The 15,694-nt window shown below is 35.5% G+C and overlaps 1 protein-coding gene across 1 annotated transcript in view; it reads left to right on the forward strand.

The window, feature by feature from the left end:
• The window catches only part of LOC149242537 (uncharacterized), a 113,189-nt gene that overhangs the window by 74,078 nt on the left and 23,417 nt on the right, over positions 1 to 15,694 (forward strand). The gene's annotated exons all lie outside the window — the stretch shown is intronic.

The raw sequence follows: 15,694 nt of genomic DNA on the forward strand, positions 1-15,694 counted from the left end.
AGATGAAGAGACCATTCCTTTACTTGTTAATGGGCACAGATTGAAAGTTTACTAAAGGCCATTGTGAAAGAAAGAGTTCATTGATGGTATCAACAAAATAGTGATGGTGGTGGAGCAAGTCTCAGCTCCTGCCTCATCAAGTCACTAAGAAAAAGAAAAAAAAAGGAAAAATAAGGAGACTTAGATGAAAACCTCTATGAGGTGCCCGAGTCCCACTGTTGGGTTGAAAGCCTCTTGAGGTAGCCAAATGGTGTCAAAATACAAAAAAAAAAAGAGAGAAATAAAATATCTCTAGGTGAAAAACTCTCTTGAGGTGCCCAGGGCAAGCAGCTAGGATGAGAACCTCGTGGATGTAGACTAGTTGTTTTCCAAAAAAAAAAGAAAAATTATGAAAATATTGTTTGCAGGTCAGCAGGAGGACAATCAGAGCAACAATGGAAAACCAAAAGGGACCTATTCAAATCATATTTTCATTTCTCCATTCATTATCCTTCATCATTCCACCATTCCTTTCATTTTTTCCACTGATATTCCTTAGTTTGCAAGGCTTTGGTGTTTTCTACAGGATTCCCTATAAACCTAGAGGATTCCCTGAAAACCTACAAGATGATCCTATAGGAATTACAGTTGCTTAGGAATCCTAAAGGAAGTGACCCTAGAGAAAGGAAATGGCTTTACCATATCAAAGAAATAAATTCCTACATCACCATATGATTACCATACCTCTCTCCACCATGATCGCCCCCTGCATTCATAAAAAAAATAGTTTCCAAAAATTACAGTTAAAAAAAAAGAATAGAGAAAAAGATGAAGACAAAGATCAATGGGGACAACACCTTAAGGTTATTTTTCATCATTCACAAACCGCTAGACCTCCTCTCTTCCCATGATAGTCATCCTCAGATCCCAACAATAGAATATGATTAAAATTTTTAACGGAGAAGCAGCTACAAGACATCCTATAGGAAATCCTGTAGCATCCTATCCCACAGAACATAAATCATAGGTTGCAACAAGTTTCAAGCATGGAGATCCAAAGGTAGAATAAGCTCCTCCAGAGCCTAGCAGCAACAACAACATCATCATCATCAACACCAGGTACCTTCACATCAAGGAAAATCATCAAAGGACAATATAAAAAAAAAATAGAGGAGAAATCACATGCAGCCAACACAAGAAAAAAATCATTTCTTCAACAAACTGCAGCAAGGTATTGTTACCATAGGTAAGTATCTCTCTTCCACTCTATCATTTGCATAATGTGATCAAAAGAGTGACCAGTTAACTTGGCCACCTTTGTTTAGTCAATGAGGACAAAACAATCAGTCCTCACACATGTGGTAGTAGGCAAGTCAAATAAAAGGAGGATGAGGTCGAAAGCAGTTAAGCTATAGATCCCTAAAGTGGTAGTTGATTACAAGGTGAGGAGAATAATGACGTGGTAGTGGGACCAACGGTCCAAAAATAGATATCCGTACCTTGGCTACCAGCACACCACCTCACTCAAATCAACCATAAGAGGAAATAAACATTGATCCCCATGCATAGATGCATTCACATTCCCGAGGCTCATACTAGCAAAGTTGCTCTCGGCCCTCCAACAGTTTACAGGAGAGGTAAATTTCATTTTTTTTCCTGTACGGGACCACCTACAGGATCCTACAGGATCCCACAGGAATCCTACAGGATATAGTCAGGCAGTCTACAGGATTGGCAGTGAGCAATTTCAAAGGGAGAAAAACAAGGGTTGGCTACATCAAGCATTTTAAGGAGGTAGGCTCTAAATTTCCTCCTATTTTTCCAAGTGAAAGGAACAAAAAATCCTCTAGTTTGTTGAAATTGATTGCAGTAAAAGGGAATTGTATCCACAGAAATTTCAGTTCAATTTCCTCCTTCATTAAAATTTTTTATTAGACATCTCTGCTCCTCCATCCATCTAACAAAATGATAGGGGGTTTAATAGAAGGGAGTCCAACAATACCGTGAGGATTCACCAACACTCTCCTGTGCTAGAATATTCACAAGGCATAATTGGATGGGTTTCTTTAAGAAATTGAGGGGGTATGATGATGAGGTAGCTAGAGATTTTGCTCTCTCTCTCATTCCATTGACTAGGACTCGTGCCACTATTGTGGTGAGAGGCCTCTCCATCTATCTCACCCCTAGACTCAGAAGAAGAATTACCACACTCCCCTTAGGAGTGCCTTGGAGAAAGGAAGACAAGGGAAATAGCCAAACTACAAAGAAGAAATTATTTTTAGAGGGAGAGGAGGCCATGGAAGACAAAAATGGAGTAAGAAGAGAAAGCCTACCATATCCCTGGAATGAAATAAGCTACCACCTTATAAAATATATATCATGTGAAGGTAGGTATAGTGTGGTATATGGATACCACTTTAGGCTTCTTGAAGAATTGAGGTTTGGAGTAGATACACCTCCTCACCACAGACTCAACATACCCTACTTCCTTCTTCAATCACTGATAGATATGAGCATGAAGGTGCAGGAAGGAAACTACCAACAGTTAGCCCATCATGGGTTAATTAGACTCATCATAGAAGATGCCCTCCAAAACCTTAGAATTCCTATCACATGGGAAATTTTCAGAGACATGCAGACAGAGGAGGATATAAAATCCCTCGAATATGACAAGAGCCCTACTGCCAGTGAAAGGGATGAAGAAGAAACTAAAACAAATGAAGGAGAAGAAGAGAAGGATGAAGAGGAAATATATGAGGAAGAAGAGGAAGAGAAGGAGAAGGAAAGTGGTGAAGAAACAGAAGAAGATACCAAGGAGGAAACTAATGAAAAAGGTGAGGAACTAGAGAAAGAAGAAGAGGATAAAGACAAAGATGAAAAGGGAAACAGAAAAGAGGAGGTAGAAGACAAGGAGGAGTCACCCAGGGTATCTCCAGAACCCATTGAGAAAAAGGCAGCAACTTCCCTCACTACCCTTAGCACCCCTATCAAGCAAGAAGGAAAAATATAGAGACAAAATACTTTGTACTTTAGGACAATAAAAAGTACAAGAATAAGGAATCAAAAACCTCAAACTCCCACCAAGGTTCCCATTTTTATTGAAGACTCGCCTAAAAAATAGGAGAAGATGGCTCCTCTTATAAAAACTCATGGAGAAGGATCCTCAGGACAAACCTCCCATAAGTCTCCTATCACTTATGTGAGAAGGCCCATGACTAGATCTGCCTCATCCAAGGGAAAGGACATCCTACAGGATACACAGCAGGACCTACAGGAAGTAGAGGCAATCCTACATGAAACTCTGCTAAACTTGCAGGAAACTCCAAAATTGGATAAGGAAGGGAGTGTGCAACAAGAAACAAAGGAGGACCCATAGCTAAGAGAACTTAGTCCTCAACCTAACCTTGACTCCTACTACAAATTTATTGAAGAGGGTAGGGTCATTCCACAAAAATTTGCCATCCCATTATCTTTTGGGCTTGAGAAAGAAAGAGCAAGAACACATAGATGGATGCAGATTGCCAAGTCCAAGGGAGTGGAGGACATAGGTCACATGGAGGAAAAGCTCAAAGAGATGGGCAGAGAACTAAGTAGCCTGAGGGATAGAGAGGCCATAATGAAAGCTCAGTTGGAGGTAGAAAATGCATGGTTGAAAGGACAACTACAAGAAAGAGAGAATCAATTGGAAACCATGGCTAGTCTATCCCTAGAGGCAATCCAGTGCAGGATGCCAACTAAGTCCTATGCATTATACCTTAAGGAATAGTGGTTGCAGTTCCAAATCAAGACCCTAGCACAGAGAGGCACTATGCCATTCCAGGATTATAGACAGTTCATTGATCTTTGTGATCAAAGCACATTAGAGGATAGGGCTAAGATGTCTGAGTTCTACTTGCATAACATGGCCTTGACAGATCTGAATGTATGGGACCCTAATGCAAAACTAGGGGATTTATAGTTGATGGATTTGGCATCATGGATGAACCATGAGGAAGCAAGGGCTGCATAAATGAAGAAGATATTAGCAAGGGAACAAACAGAGCCTCTCATGATAAGAGCTGAGTAGTCAAATCCAATGGCTGTCATCAGTACACATAATTTAATTGAAAATGATCCTCAACTTGCACCTAGGTATCTTGCTTCCCAAGAGCAAGAAATTACACATTTTGAGGACATGTTCAGGTTGTTAGGGGATGACAACATGTAAGCTTTCCAAAGGAGATGGAATACTTTTCCATATAGTTTTAAAATTAGAGAGTATCATAATCCTCAAATAATGAGAGAAGCATTGAACATGACACCCATGTACAAGCAAACCATCCTGTTAGGGTCCTATAATTATAGGAAATCTGATGATTCAGATATTATTTGTTGCTCTCATGATGAAGCTTTTGACCTGTTGACTCGCCCCAATTCTTCTCCATTTTGCATCATCTTTTACTCAGCTTCCTGCTTTATCGCCCACTTTCCTTATTAATTCATCTGAATATTACCCCAGCATAAGCTGAATACCTGCTTTCAAATCATTAATAATAGGTTTGTGTGACAAAAGGGTTATATATTGCAGAGCTTCTTGTTTTAAAGCCTTGGATTTTATTGAAATTTCCATAAAAATAAGCCCAAAAGATTAGCTCCCGCTCCATCTCCATACGACTTACATTCACAATACCTAAGCCTAGCACACCTAACACCAAGCACAAGTGGGTAGCCTTGGGCTTATTTTGTCGAAACACAATGTAACTATGGGCTTATATAAACCATCATGAAGAATGTTCCCTTGTGAATGTGGGATAAATCCCATAAAGTAATATATATATATATATATATATATAATCCCATAAAATTCACCAATGCCATGAATTTATCAGAGAAAATAAAAGGGAAATTTTCACGATAGAAGGTTAAGGCAAAATCAATTTACAGGCATGGTGAAATCAATTTACCGGTGTAAAATCATGTTGCAGGTGAAAGTAAAAGAGTAAAGTGAGAATACTCTTCCAACCATAAAAATCAACACATGGTTTTGCAAAACCATTTAGGTATTCTACAAGGGTAAAAGGAATTTACATACAGATAAAATGAATTTACAGAGGAAGGAGTAATAGAAACAAAACTACACATGGTTTTGTGAATTCATGGAAAGATAAAACAAAACCATAGATTGGAAACAACACATGGTTTTGTAGAAATTTAATTATAAATTTCATTTAAAATATTTTGGAAATATTATTCAAATATATATATTATTATATATTTTCCAAAATATTTTGTGACACTAATGGATGATAAAACAGCAGGGCAGTCACAGAATCAGCCATCAGTGAGGGAAGTCTCAGATTATCAAGTCAGAGGATCAACAAGCAGTTGAGTGAATTACTAAGAAAAAAAGAGATACATCTGCATCTGCTAGTTCATCTGCCAACACAACCACAAATTTGGGTCCACATCTTACCTGCTCCCACTTCCACAACAACAACATTTGCACAACACATTCCACCAGAACTATTAATCTACAGCAGTTAGAGCTTTTTAGTTAATCTATAGTCAAAAAATGTCCTATCTATAAGAGACAACATTTATTGGAAACAGTTTGTAAATTTTGTATAAATACTCCTGCTTTTGAAGTATTCGATTGTTTGAGATCAAAAATATTAGTGATCTGTTGGAGCATTGTAAGTTTTTTAAAGCATTGGAGCATCAATACTAAGCAGACCATTCATAGAATTATTGTGGCTTAAATACTGGTGATGTTTTTCTTATGTTAAAGTGTTTCATTGTCATCTCTTCACTGTAATCATCTAAATTTCAATTGCAAAACAGAAATGTGATGAATAGGATTTACTTTTGAGTACCTTATTCTACCTGCTTTTGCAATCTGCATGTTTTCTACTGAAGGCCACACTAAAGAATTCTTGACTGCTCTTTAGTTCCTGATTGACTGAATGCCAGAATTCTTAATTGCTCTTTAGTTATGCTGAAGGTTTTCATTGTTCTGCCATCATCCACTTATTATTATGAAAGATCCGGTAAATATTCCTAACTTGCCGCGAGTTTACTCTGTGAAAAATTGATGCAACCATCTAGTTACCTTTTGAATCCATTGCCTAATAGATGCTAATTAAATTGAATACAATCATTCTTCCAAAACCCAAATCAAAACCCAAAACCCAAGTACAATCATAACTAGTCTAAGATTTTAAAGAAACAAATATAAATTTTATAGGGAGAGTCCTCTCTGGGATTGGAAGGGCTAGATTCCCATCCCGAAGTTGGTTTGATGTTACATTCTTGTGATTTGTCCTACAACCTTCAAATTACAGGGTGATAACACATCCAAAGGCTCAAAGTCAATTGGATTGGCTTGAGACTCAGTCCACCACTTCTCTTGGGGATGTTAGAAGGAAGGAAGGAAGAGGAAGAAAGAAAGCAGTGGGAGGAGATAGAAAGGAAGGTAGGATTCTATGCTTAAGAAGAGGAAACCACAACAGAAGCATGGGATGTCAGGGAGGCCACTAGGGCTATGAAAGATATGGATATTGATTGAGTTGCTCAGAGGATGAGCAACACTTTCAGTAGGGGGGTGATGATGAGCCTCATCATTGGGTAACTATATGGACCTTAATTCACCTCCTAGCTTAGTCAAATCAACTCTTCTCACAATTTATTACATGTTTTGATTATATTTTGTTTAATGAGATGAGTCAAAGTGAGATATTATGCCTAGTGGACTAATGTGCATTGAATGCAGGTTTGTGAGAGAAAATCAGGGATCTTGGCAAGATTAAAGACTGAAACTCCAATGGGACAAGGAAGAATGATTGTAGGAGGTAAATCCTCGTCATTTACTCCTCCCTCATTCGAATATTCCTCCATCAATCACACTAGCTCGGAGTACAATCAACCAAGTCATGAAGATCAAAAGGCAGTCGAGCAAGTGACAGTCAAAGAGTTAATTTATCTTGAGTTTGGGAGTTGAGCCTCCCTAGATTTAAGGAATTCGTTGGGGAGTTCAGTTGTATAAATAAAGAGGCCTAGAGCCTCAATAGGATTCAAATTTTTGCTATAAAAACACTAGTTATTTTTTAACTCCAGACTTATGGAAGACATTGCAATGTAGTTTTCTCTTTTGATAATGAGAATGAGCTTTTTCTTGATCTAGTACCGTTAACTCAAAGGGATGAAGCTATTGGGTTAGGGCCCAACCCTAGCAGGAAAGGCTCCTCTTGTTGTATATGTATTCTTAGATTGATTTCATTGATTCATGGTTAAATTTTCTTTAGAAGTATTTCATTGCAAGTAGTGTAGATTTGATTAGTTTGTTTATTAGTTTACTTCCACTTGTGCTTTACTTCAGCAGTAGTTTAGAAAAAATAAAGAACCATCAAAAAGCTATCAATAGGTGTTTTAGCCTCACTTCTCCCTTCAGGGATCATGATTTGAGGAAAGGACTCCTATGCAGCCCCAAAAAGACATAATTCTACTTTCTCATAGAATTTAGAATTTTTTGTACTTAAGCCAACATTTGATCAATTTGCAAGAGTAGGACCTAGTCATCATTTCTTCCATCTTCAACCTTACAGTAGATCTCATCAATGATTCCATCTTATTCTGCAAGTTTTCCTCATGCATGAAGTAGACAACTAGCTCATTAAACTCTGTTTTCCTAGCTTATTGAAATTCTCCTTGTTTACATGATTTTTGGGCAAATATCAATGTTTGATGCAATGTAGGTGTTTCAAAAGTAGAGAGAGATATCATAGCCAACAACCTCTTTCAAATTTCATCCATCCATGATCATTCCTTGCTTTCACTAAAACCCTCACCAATTTCATTATTTTATAAGGAAAGTTCTCCAAGCATGTTGAGAAAATCCAACCATCTCCCAACCTTGGTTTTGAGTTCTGAGTGATCCTAGGCATTTTCTTGCTTCATTCCATCCACGAACTACCTTCCCTAAGCATTTCATCACCTTCAGCACCCATTATTTTTCTCTCGGCTGTATCCTGCAGAAATACAGGGAATCCTGTAGGTTTTTAGGACATCCTGTAAGATTTCCTGTAGTGGCCTGTTTTGAGGCCGAATTCAGGGAAAAGCCTCTAAGAAGGCAGACAAGGTCACCTAAGGGTCTCCCAAACCTTCCAACCATCCACCAACATTACTAAGCCACTTGCCACATCGCCAAAAGAGATTAGCTTTAACACTCTTCCATAAAAAAGATAAAAAGAAAAACAGAACTATTCTAGTCATTTTCATGCACAATAGTAATGTTTGATGTTTTGAACTTACATGCTTAGGACAGTAGAATTTCATACATGTTAACTTAACATTCTTTCTTAAGCATAGTCTCTTAGCAGTTAGTTAGAAAATGGTGTGATTTTAGCATTGGATTTCAGTCTTTTTCCTTATTGCAGTAGACAAACATTCTCTTAGAGTAGATTTCTCTTTCCCTCATCAGTAATCAAGCTTCTTCTAAATCCATAGAAGTCTGGCTTGAAAAAACCTAGTGGTCTCTCACCAGTTGAACAGTGACAAAAGGGCAAAACCATCATTTTTCCTTGTTTATACAACACTATCACCTCCAAGTTTGTATGGACCCCCGGTTGATAAGGTAAAGCTGGTAACCCCAAGAGTTGCAATACTGGTGCTCATCAATAACATAATGTCTTTATTTTGTTTCCTAAAAATATGAATTACTATCCATCTCATAGTTGTTTTTTGCTTTTTGCAACTATTGTTAATGGTCGGGCTACCATCGTAATTCATATTACATTTAGTTACCTGTGATAACCTATATCATATATACATAATTCAAGTCACATATTGATAACCTATACCATAGTAAGGGTTTATTATTTGCATATCCATATGGTTCGATATGTTAGTTTGATGTTTCTATGCCATATAAATGGCTTAACTCCTGCTCGGTATTATCAATGTGGTATTACATTAAACGTTTTCATATATCATTTAACATAAGGGTTGAGCAGTAAATTAACTTTATATGGAATGTTCCAAGATTACACATGGCGCTTATCGGTGGTTCCACACTTGGCACACATGACCTACCAAGCATATGCTTGGGATTAATCCTTGCAAAATCGACGGTGGAAATATTTTAGGATTTCTCGTTATTGTATTGAATATGGTTCTGTTTACTTTTCCATTTTCATTTATGTTTGTTTGTCTTCCATTTTTTTTGCTTTGTAACTAGAGGTTTAGGGTTGGAATCCCTTAATGTATATAGTTTCTTTATTAATTTGTTGAGGAGTCACTCGCCTATTGAACGAAATTCTTCCTCTGACTTGGACACAACATGTCGTAAAGGTAAATATGGCTTTTGTAGTTTAATCTTGGCGGTTATTACTCATTTATGTGATTTCTTTTTGTACTTAATAGTTATTTTTTCCTTTGCTTGCGTTCCTGTCGGAAAACTTCCTCTTTAAAACCCCGTCACAAATTCTTGTAGAGGGGTTTTATGTGAAAAATGTCGGGTTCACACTTGAAAAATATTCTTTTAGTGGAAAAAACGTAGCGCTCTGTAAAGCTCATTTGCTAGAAATTTGAGGTGAGAATATTTATACATTTAAATTCTGGTATGGATACGACTCTTCCCAATAATATGAACAACAGTCGATTTCAAACCTTTTTCATAGTCCGTGAATATTTTTTGATATATAATTCTTTATGTAATATTACAGTTAAGGCAAGGTTTCAAAGCCTTGAATTATATTTTTCCTCTGATACGCTCAAAACCGATTTGGGTTTTCTCATTTCTTTATCGGTCACGGCATTCTATTGTTTGATTTCTACAGATTTTATTCCATTTCTTTATATTTTTACTGAGCTAGGGTTCTTATCCTTCGGCTGCCTTATATCATCATGCCTGAGTGCAACACTTATGTATTAGGATAAATGTCTATACGAAGTATTTATCATTCTTGTATTAGTAAATTATCTTCTGAAAACGTTTCAGCATAATTATGTAGTATTTGTTGTGTTAACAATTTTTCTTAAAACCCTAACCGGGTTTCTTTTCCTTTTGACTAATGTTCATCTTGAATGAATAAAAATTTACACTAGGGTTTGATTATCTAACCCTAATACCTAGTACACACAATGCTATTTTGTTAATTGTGAATATTGCTTTTGAGGGGGTATATATATTATTTTACAAACCCAGTTCGGTCTTTTTTAGTATTCTTACTGTTATTAAGTTTTCTCTTATTTTGACAATAATGCACTCATCCAGATATTGGTTGAAAACCCTTTTGGTTAATTAAAAATTCTACACCCAGATACCTGAATATTTATATTTGATTCCTCCTATATTGTTAATAATTATGCATTCTGATACTTTCTAATTTGATAATGTTTTTCCTTTTCAGAGAAAAGGTGGAATTTTCGGTTCTATATGAATATAAAGGTAATTATTTTTTTTATTAACTATATTGTTTGTTACCATTTTTTTTCTTAAAATTTTACTTACAATATATTCCTACTACCTTTGCAGGTAATCTCCGCAATCTTCACTCCTACAAGCCGCATTTGTCTCAGCTAGCCAGATTCAATTGTGCAATGTTAACTAAACTATCCCTCACATTCATTATCTCAAGTTCCTTTCTTACCTTGGCATGGATGTAGTGCATGAAGGCACATTTTATTTTATTTTTAATAGTTTAGAGTCTTCCTTCGATAAAAAAGATTGTATATATGGCTATGACCTCTTGTATTAAGTATAGGTTCTGTAATTTTTCTTCAATGAACTAACACATTTAAAACGATGGTTTTCTTAAGGCTTTACCTTTGAACTTACTTTGATAAACTATGTGTCATTATTCTTTAAAATTATACAAGTATTCATATGGATAATTTTGTATATACATATATCTTCCGTTTTTCTTTGATTCTCTTATTTGTACTTTTAAATTGCTCTGCGATATAAAAACAACATACTTTTCAGTGCATTACATTTCCTTTCCTCTTTTATTTTCAATTAAAGTTTTCTGCTTCGAATTAGCATAGAACTAAGAATTGTTCTTTATAACAAATATTCTATAATTCAAAATGGTTTTTTTTTTCTTTTTCTATCGGCCGAAACAATTAATTTATTTTGCATTCTGTAGAAAAATATATAATCTAGATATAACATGTAATTTTTATTTTATTTTTCTCTTTCTCTATCATATAAAATTTATACATAGTACAATTCCTATTCCTTTCTCTTGTCAAGTAATTAAACACAAAAGTTAGAGATACCGACTTGGAAAAAATATTTTTTTTGCAAAATTAATTGTCTAATACTAGGCTCTTCCCAACGCTGAAACCACAAATAACCAATTACCCAATTATTTTTTCTATGTTTTATGCTACTTCCTTCTCTTCAGTCTCCTTTCCCTTCACAGAATAATGAGACAAAAGAAAGTAAAACGACATATATTATCCCATCTACAACTTTTTGGTGGTTAATAACTACCTCCACCTTACCAATAGCTGGAAGGCGGTTATCTGCTCATTAATGAGTTGTTGTTTCCCACTCTTAAGGACAACTCCATGTCTTCTAGAAAATAATTAATTGGCCAATATCATAAATTTTTTTAATTAAATCTAATCATTCAAATTAGATGCCTAGGAATTCTTGGTGGGTAATAACACTTTCACAATAAATTTCAACCTTTTTCTCTTTTAGCCATTTGTACTCAACAATTAATTTCCCATTTTTCCTTATTCACAAAATAAAACATCTTAAATACAACTTTACCATTAGTTGTTATCAACATTAAATTTTGTTGGTAATTAAATTTTTCTAATGCCTTTTAGTTTAACTTAACCAGAAATAAACTTATGCACATTTAATTACAAAAAAATTAAGCCAAGGGATGTCACATTCTATCAAGAGAAAGAAAAAGGGAGAATCATGATACAAGTATGTCTCATGAAAATGAACTTTTATTTTATTTTCATCCTAGGAGTATGGAGCAGAAGCTTGTTTTGGGAAATAACTAGTAGCCTAGAAATACTAAATTTGGATATTGTGTCAAGGAAAATGATGGAGATTGTTGTAGTGACCTCCTTCTTTTACAAAAGTTGGGGTTATCTCTTTTGAAATGGTGTCTAATAGAAATTGGAAGTAACATGGTTTTGGAAGAGAGGAGGTGGTAGTTAAGGTCACATAATTTTTTAAAATACCACTGACAAGTAATATGGTTCAACAACAATATGGCCAGGAGATCGAGATTGAGAACTTGGGACTGGTGATGAAAAAGGTATTTGAGAAATGGTGCAGTGGAGAAGAGGGAGTAGTAATCTACATAACTTGGTTGATTGTAAGAAAATCCCTCAACAAAGAACATGAAAGGAAGTAGCAAAGCAAGACATGTAATTTTAGAAGAATGAGTACAACAATAGAACAACAATACAAACAAACCAGTGGGTGACAACATAAAGTTTAAGATTCTAGAGGATGCAACAATCAAAATAACACGACCATAAGGTCATGAAAATTTTCAACCTAAGGATTTTGATGCAGGATTATCAAGCCTAGGAAATCCATTTTTGTCTAGACCCTAAGGGGGTCATGAAAATTCACAAAGGAAAAGAAATTCCCATAAATGTAATATGTATAAATTAGAAAAAGTAGGATCTTGATATAATTCCAAGTGTCCAGGATCTAGCAGAATATTGGCTATTATGACTGTTAGGTCGAGCTGATGTTTTGGGCCAAACAGGCCTTCGTAAAAACCACAATTGTCTAGATGAGGTGTTAGTAGTTTGGGACATATGTCCAATTTAGCTTTATTCTGTTAGGATATTTTCTAGCCATTTGGAACTATACATTGTTGATACACCTACTTGAAAAAAATGCAAACCATTGTGATGCTTATTAATCCTCTCCTAAAAACTAAAAAAATTTAAAAAGTTCAACAAGAAAATTCAAATTGAAACAGTGGGTGGCGTCCCCTTTCCCTAGGTGCAATACGGAGATCAATACACTATGTTATTTTTTTCTTTTATGCGCAAAGGGTGACATAAGTAGATCTGTAATTGCAATGTGCATCATGACAATTCAATAAAGTTTTGACAAGGTTGACATCATACTTCATGATGACTACGTGATATAAGGATTGGACAATGTAATACATGTGGGTCCAAAAATTATTTTTCCCAAAGAATCTGCCAATGATTTACCTTGAAAATGGTGTAGGACGTGTTTTTGGTTCAAAAAGGATTTCGTTTTACTTTGCAAAGACAAAAATTTCTTTGGTCAAAAAGCTTTGTGTGGTTAACCCAATTAAACATTAGAGTTTGTATTATATCAATTGAAATAAACCAAACCCAACCTCTACATAGAAAAGGGCATTTCATACTTAATATGCCAACCCTTGATGCACAATACATATGGTTGAAATAAATTTGACAAGATATTGATTGAGACTTGGATATATAATGTAGGCACACAAGAAATGCATTGCATATGGTATTAATCAAACCATTTAACATAGAAATATATGTCCAAGGTTGAAGAACCTCGTTTTAACTTTCATACAATAAGTTGATTATATATATATATATATATATATATATATATATATATATATATGCCTAGTATCTCCTCACCAAATTCCAAACTATATATATATATATATATATATATATATATATATATATATATATATATATATTATAGGTTAGAATTCATTTTGTTATGGAAAATTTACATAGTTTAATCCATATGGAGTCTTTCTCGAATGGTATCTGGTTTGAGAAAAAAAACAAAAGGACCAACTATCCCATAAATATTGTAGGTAAGACCATTTTTCCATGTGAGGGATCCTAAATGGCCTCCCAAAAAAAATTTGACGCAGTTTATGTCATCAAAAAGCATATGAACAATAGAAGAACAACAACAACAAAAGATCCTTTCCTAGTTCCCAATTGTGACATTTGTGGTGCCAATATATACTTGTGGGGGTTCTACTCATCTTCCTTTAGCTCTCGCTAGCCTTCCCATTCCATTGGTGTCAAGCCATAGTAATTGTCTTCGTTCAACAGATGGTGCACTACTTATTGAGGATTGGTTACTCCACCTTGGCCACTAGTAAGTGCATATTTGCTGCTACAAAACCTCTTCTCCCTCGTGATTTTCACCTTAGCATTAATTGGTTGATGATACATTGTTATAATGTGCCCCCCTGCTCATTATGTTCTATCAAGTTGATAATATCGTGCCACCACAACCCATTCTTGGTCTCCGATATGCAAAAAAGGCTAGTTAGGAGCACCATTGTTCTCTCAATTTTATTTCCATGATCTTGGAAAGCATGGGGAGTTTCAATTCTACCCTTTTCCTCTTAGGCACCTGAAGTTGTAGCCTTGACATATTGGTTTTCAATGTCTATGATTTGTGATATATTTGTCAAAATATATTTGGAATTTAGGTGAATCTTAGCACATGGTAGTCATTCCTCAACCCCTTTGATGGAAAGGAAATACACTAGAGAATTCACCTTGCATTTGACATGAGAGAAGAAGATTTCTTCCTGTTGAGAGAGAATTTGGGTTAAATGTTGGATAATTTGGTTTAATCTCCATCTAGAGAAGTACTTGAATGAAGGAGAACCTGACTGGATCTTTCTCATTATGTGAACTATTAATTGATAATATTCTTCTTTAATGAGAGGGCGAAAGCTTCTATTACAAGATATAAGGAGGCCTTGGGTCAAGGATCCTAGTTCTTCTATGTTGTCTCTTTCATGAATGACGTAGCATTTATACATGTTAGTGATTTTCACTTTGCAGTTCCTTATGACTCCAGCTAGGTTTCCTTTTGAGGCCTCATTTAAGTTCAATTTGAAGTGATGTGAAGAAGGATGCACCCAGACTTTAGAGTTTTCAACCTTGAGAGTTAGACATATAGTACCATAAGAGGAGGGGGCTTGGTTGAATTTCCACTAATCAAGGATGGAACTTGGGGGAAACTAGGGAGATCCTTTTCTTCCTCACTAGTTAGTAGTAGAGTTATGTCAAGTTGCTTATGGAAGATGATCCAAATGTTATCCATAGTTTTGTATTTTTCATTGAAGATGCATTGATTGCGTTCTTTACAAATTTCCCAAACCAAAAGTATTGGTGCTAATATCCACAATTTATTGATAACATGGATTTGAAAGGGGATTTTTGGCCAAGTTATGAGAGTTTGGATGATGTATCCATAGATAATGTTTGTTCATTAAATAGTGTTGCAATTTGTTTCCAAATACTATTCACTAACTCACATGTGCCAAGCGAGTGATCCGGGGTTTCCTATTGGTGTTTGCACATACAACACCATGACGGCCCTTCGTATATTTTTTTAATCAAGTTCTCATAATTTAGGATTCCACATATAGAAAGTAGCCATAGGAAAGTAGTTACCATTGGGCATAAGCCAATAGACTAAAGTTTCTTCCAAAACGAATCAAGGTTAGTCTGAGGAACTTACTAAGATAGGTTGTAAGATTCCTTCAATATGAAAACCCCCATAGTTTTGTATTCCCATCGCATGATATTTGAACAATCTTTCCCTTTTATTTATCTTTTGTTGATTTCTATCCATAGGTTTTGAGACTCTTCGCTATGTCCCTCTCCCTGCCATGTGTCTGGATGTAGCGAGTTTCAGGAGGATGCAGTGTCATCCTTGATCCAGTATTGCTATAATTGAGTTCACCCTTCTCATTGA

The sequence above is a fragment of the Pinus tabuliformis genome, chromosome 8 (genome assembly GCF_031772625.1).
Source record: "Pinus tabuliformis cultivar Carrire ecotype Pingquan chromosome 8, CPIR1, whole genome shotgun sequence".
In the NCBI taxonomy this organism is placed as follows: domain Eukaryota; kingdom Viridiplantae; phylum Streptophyta; class Pinopsida; order Pinales; family Pinaceae; genus Pinus; species Pinus tabuliformis.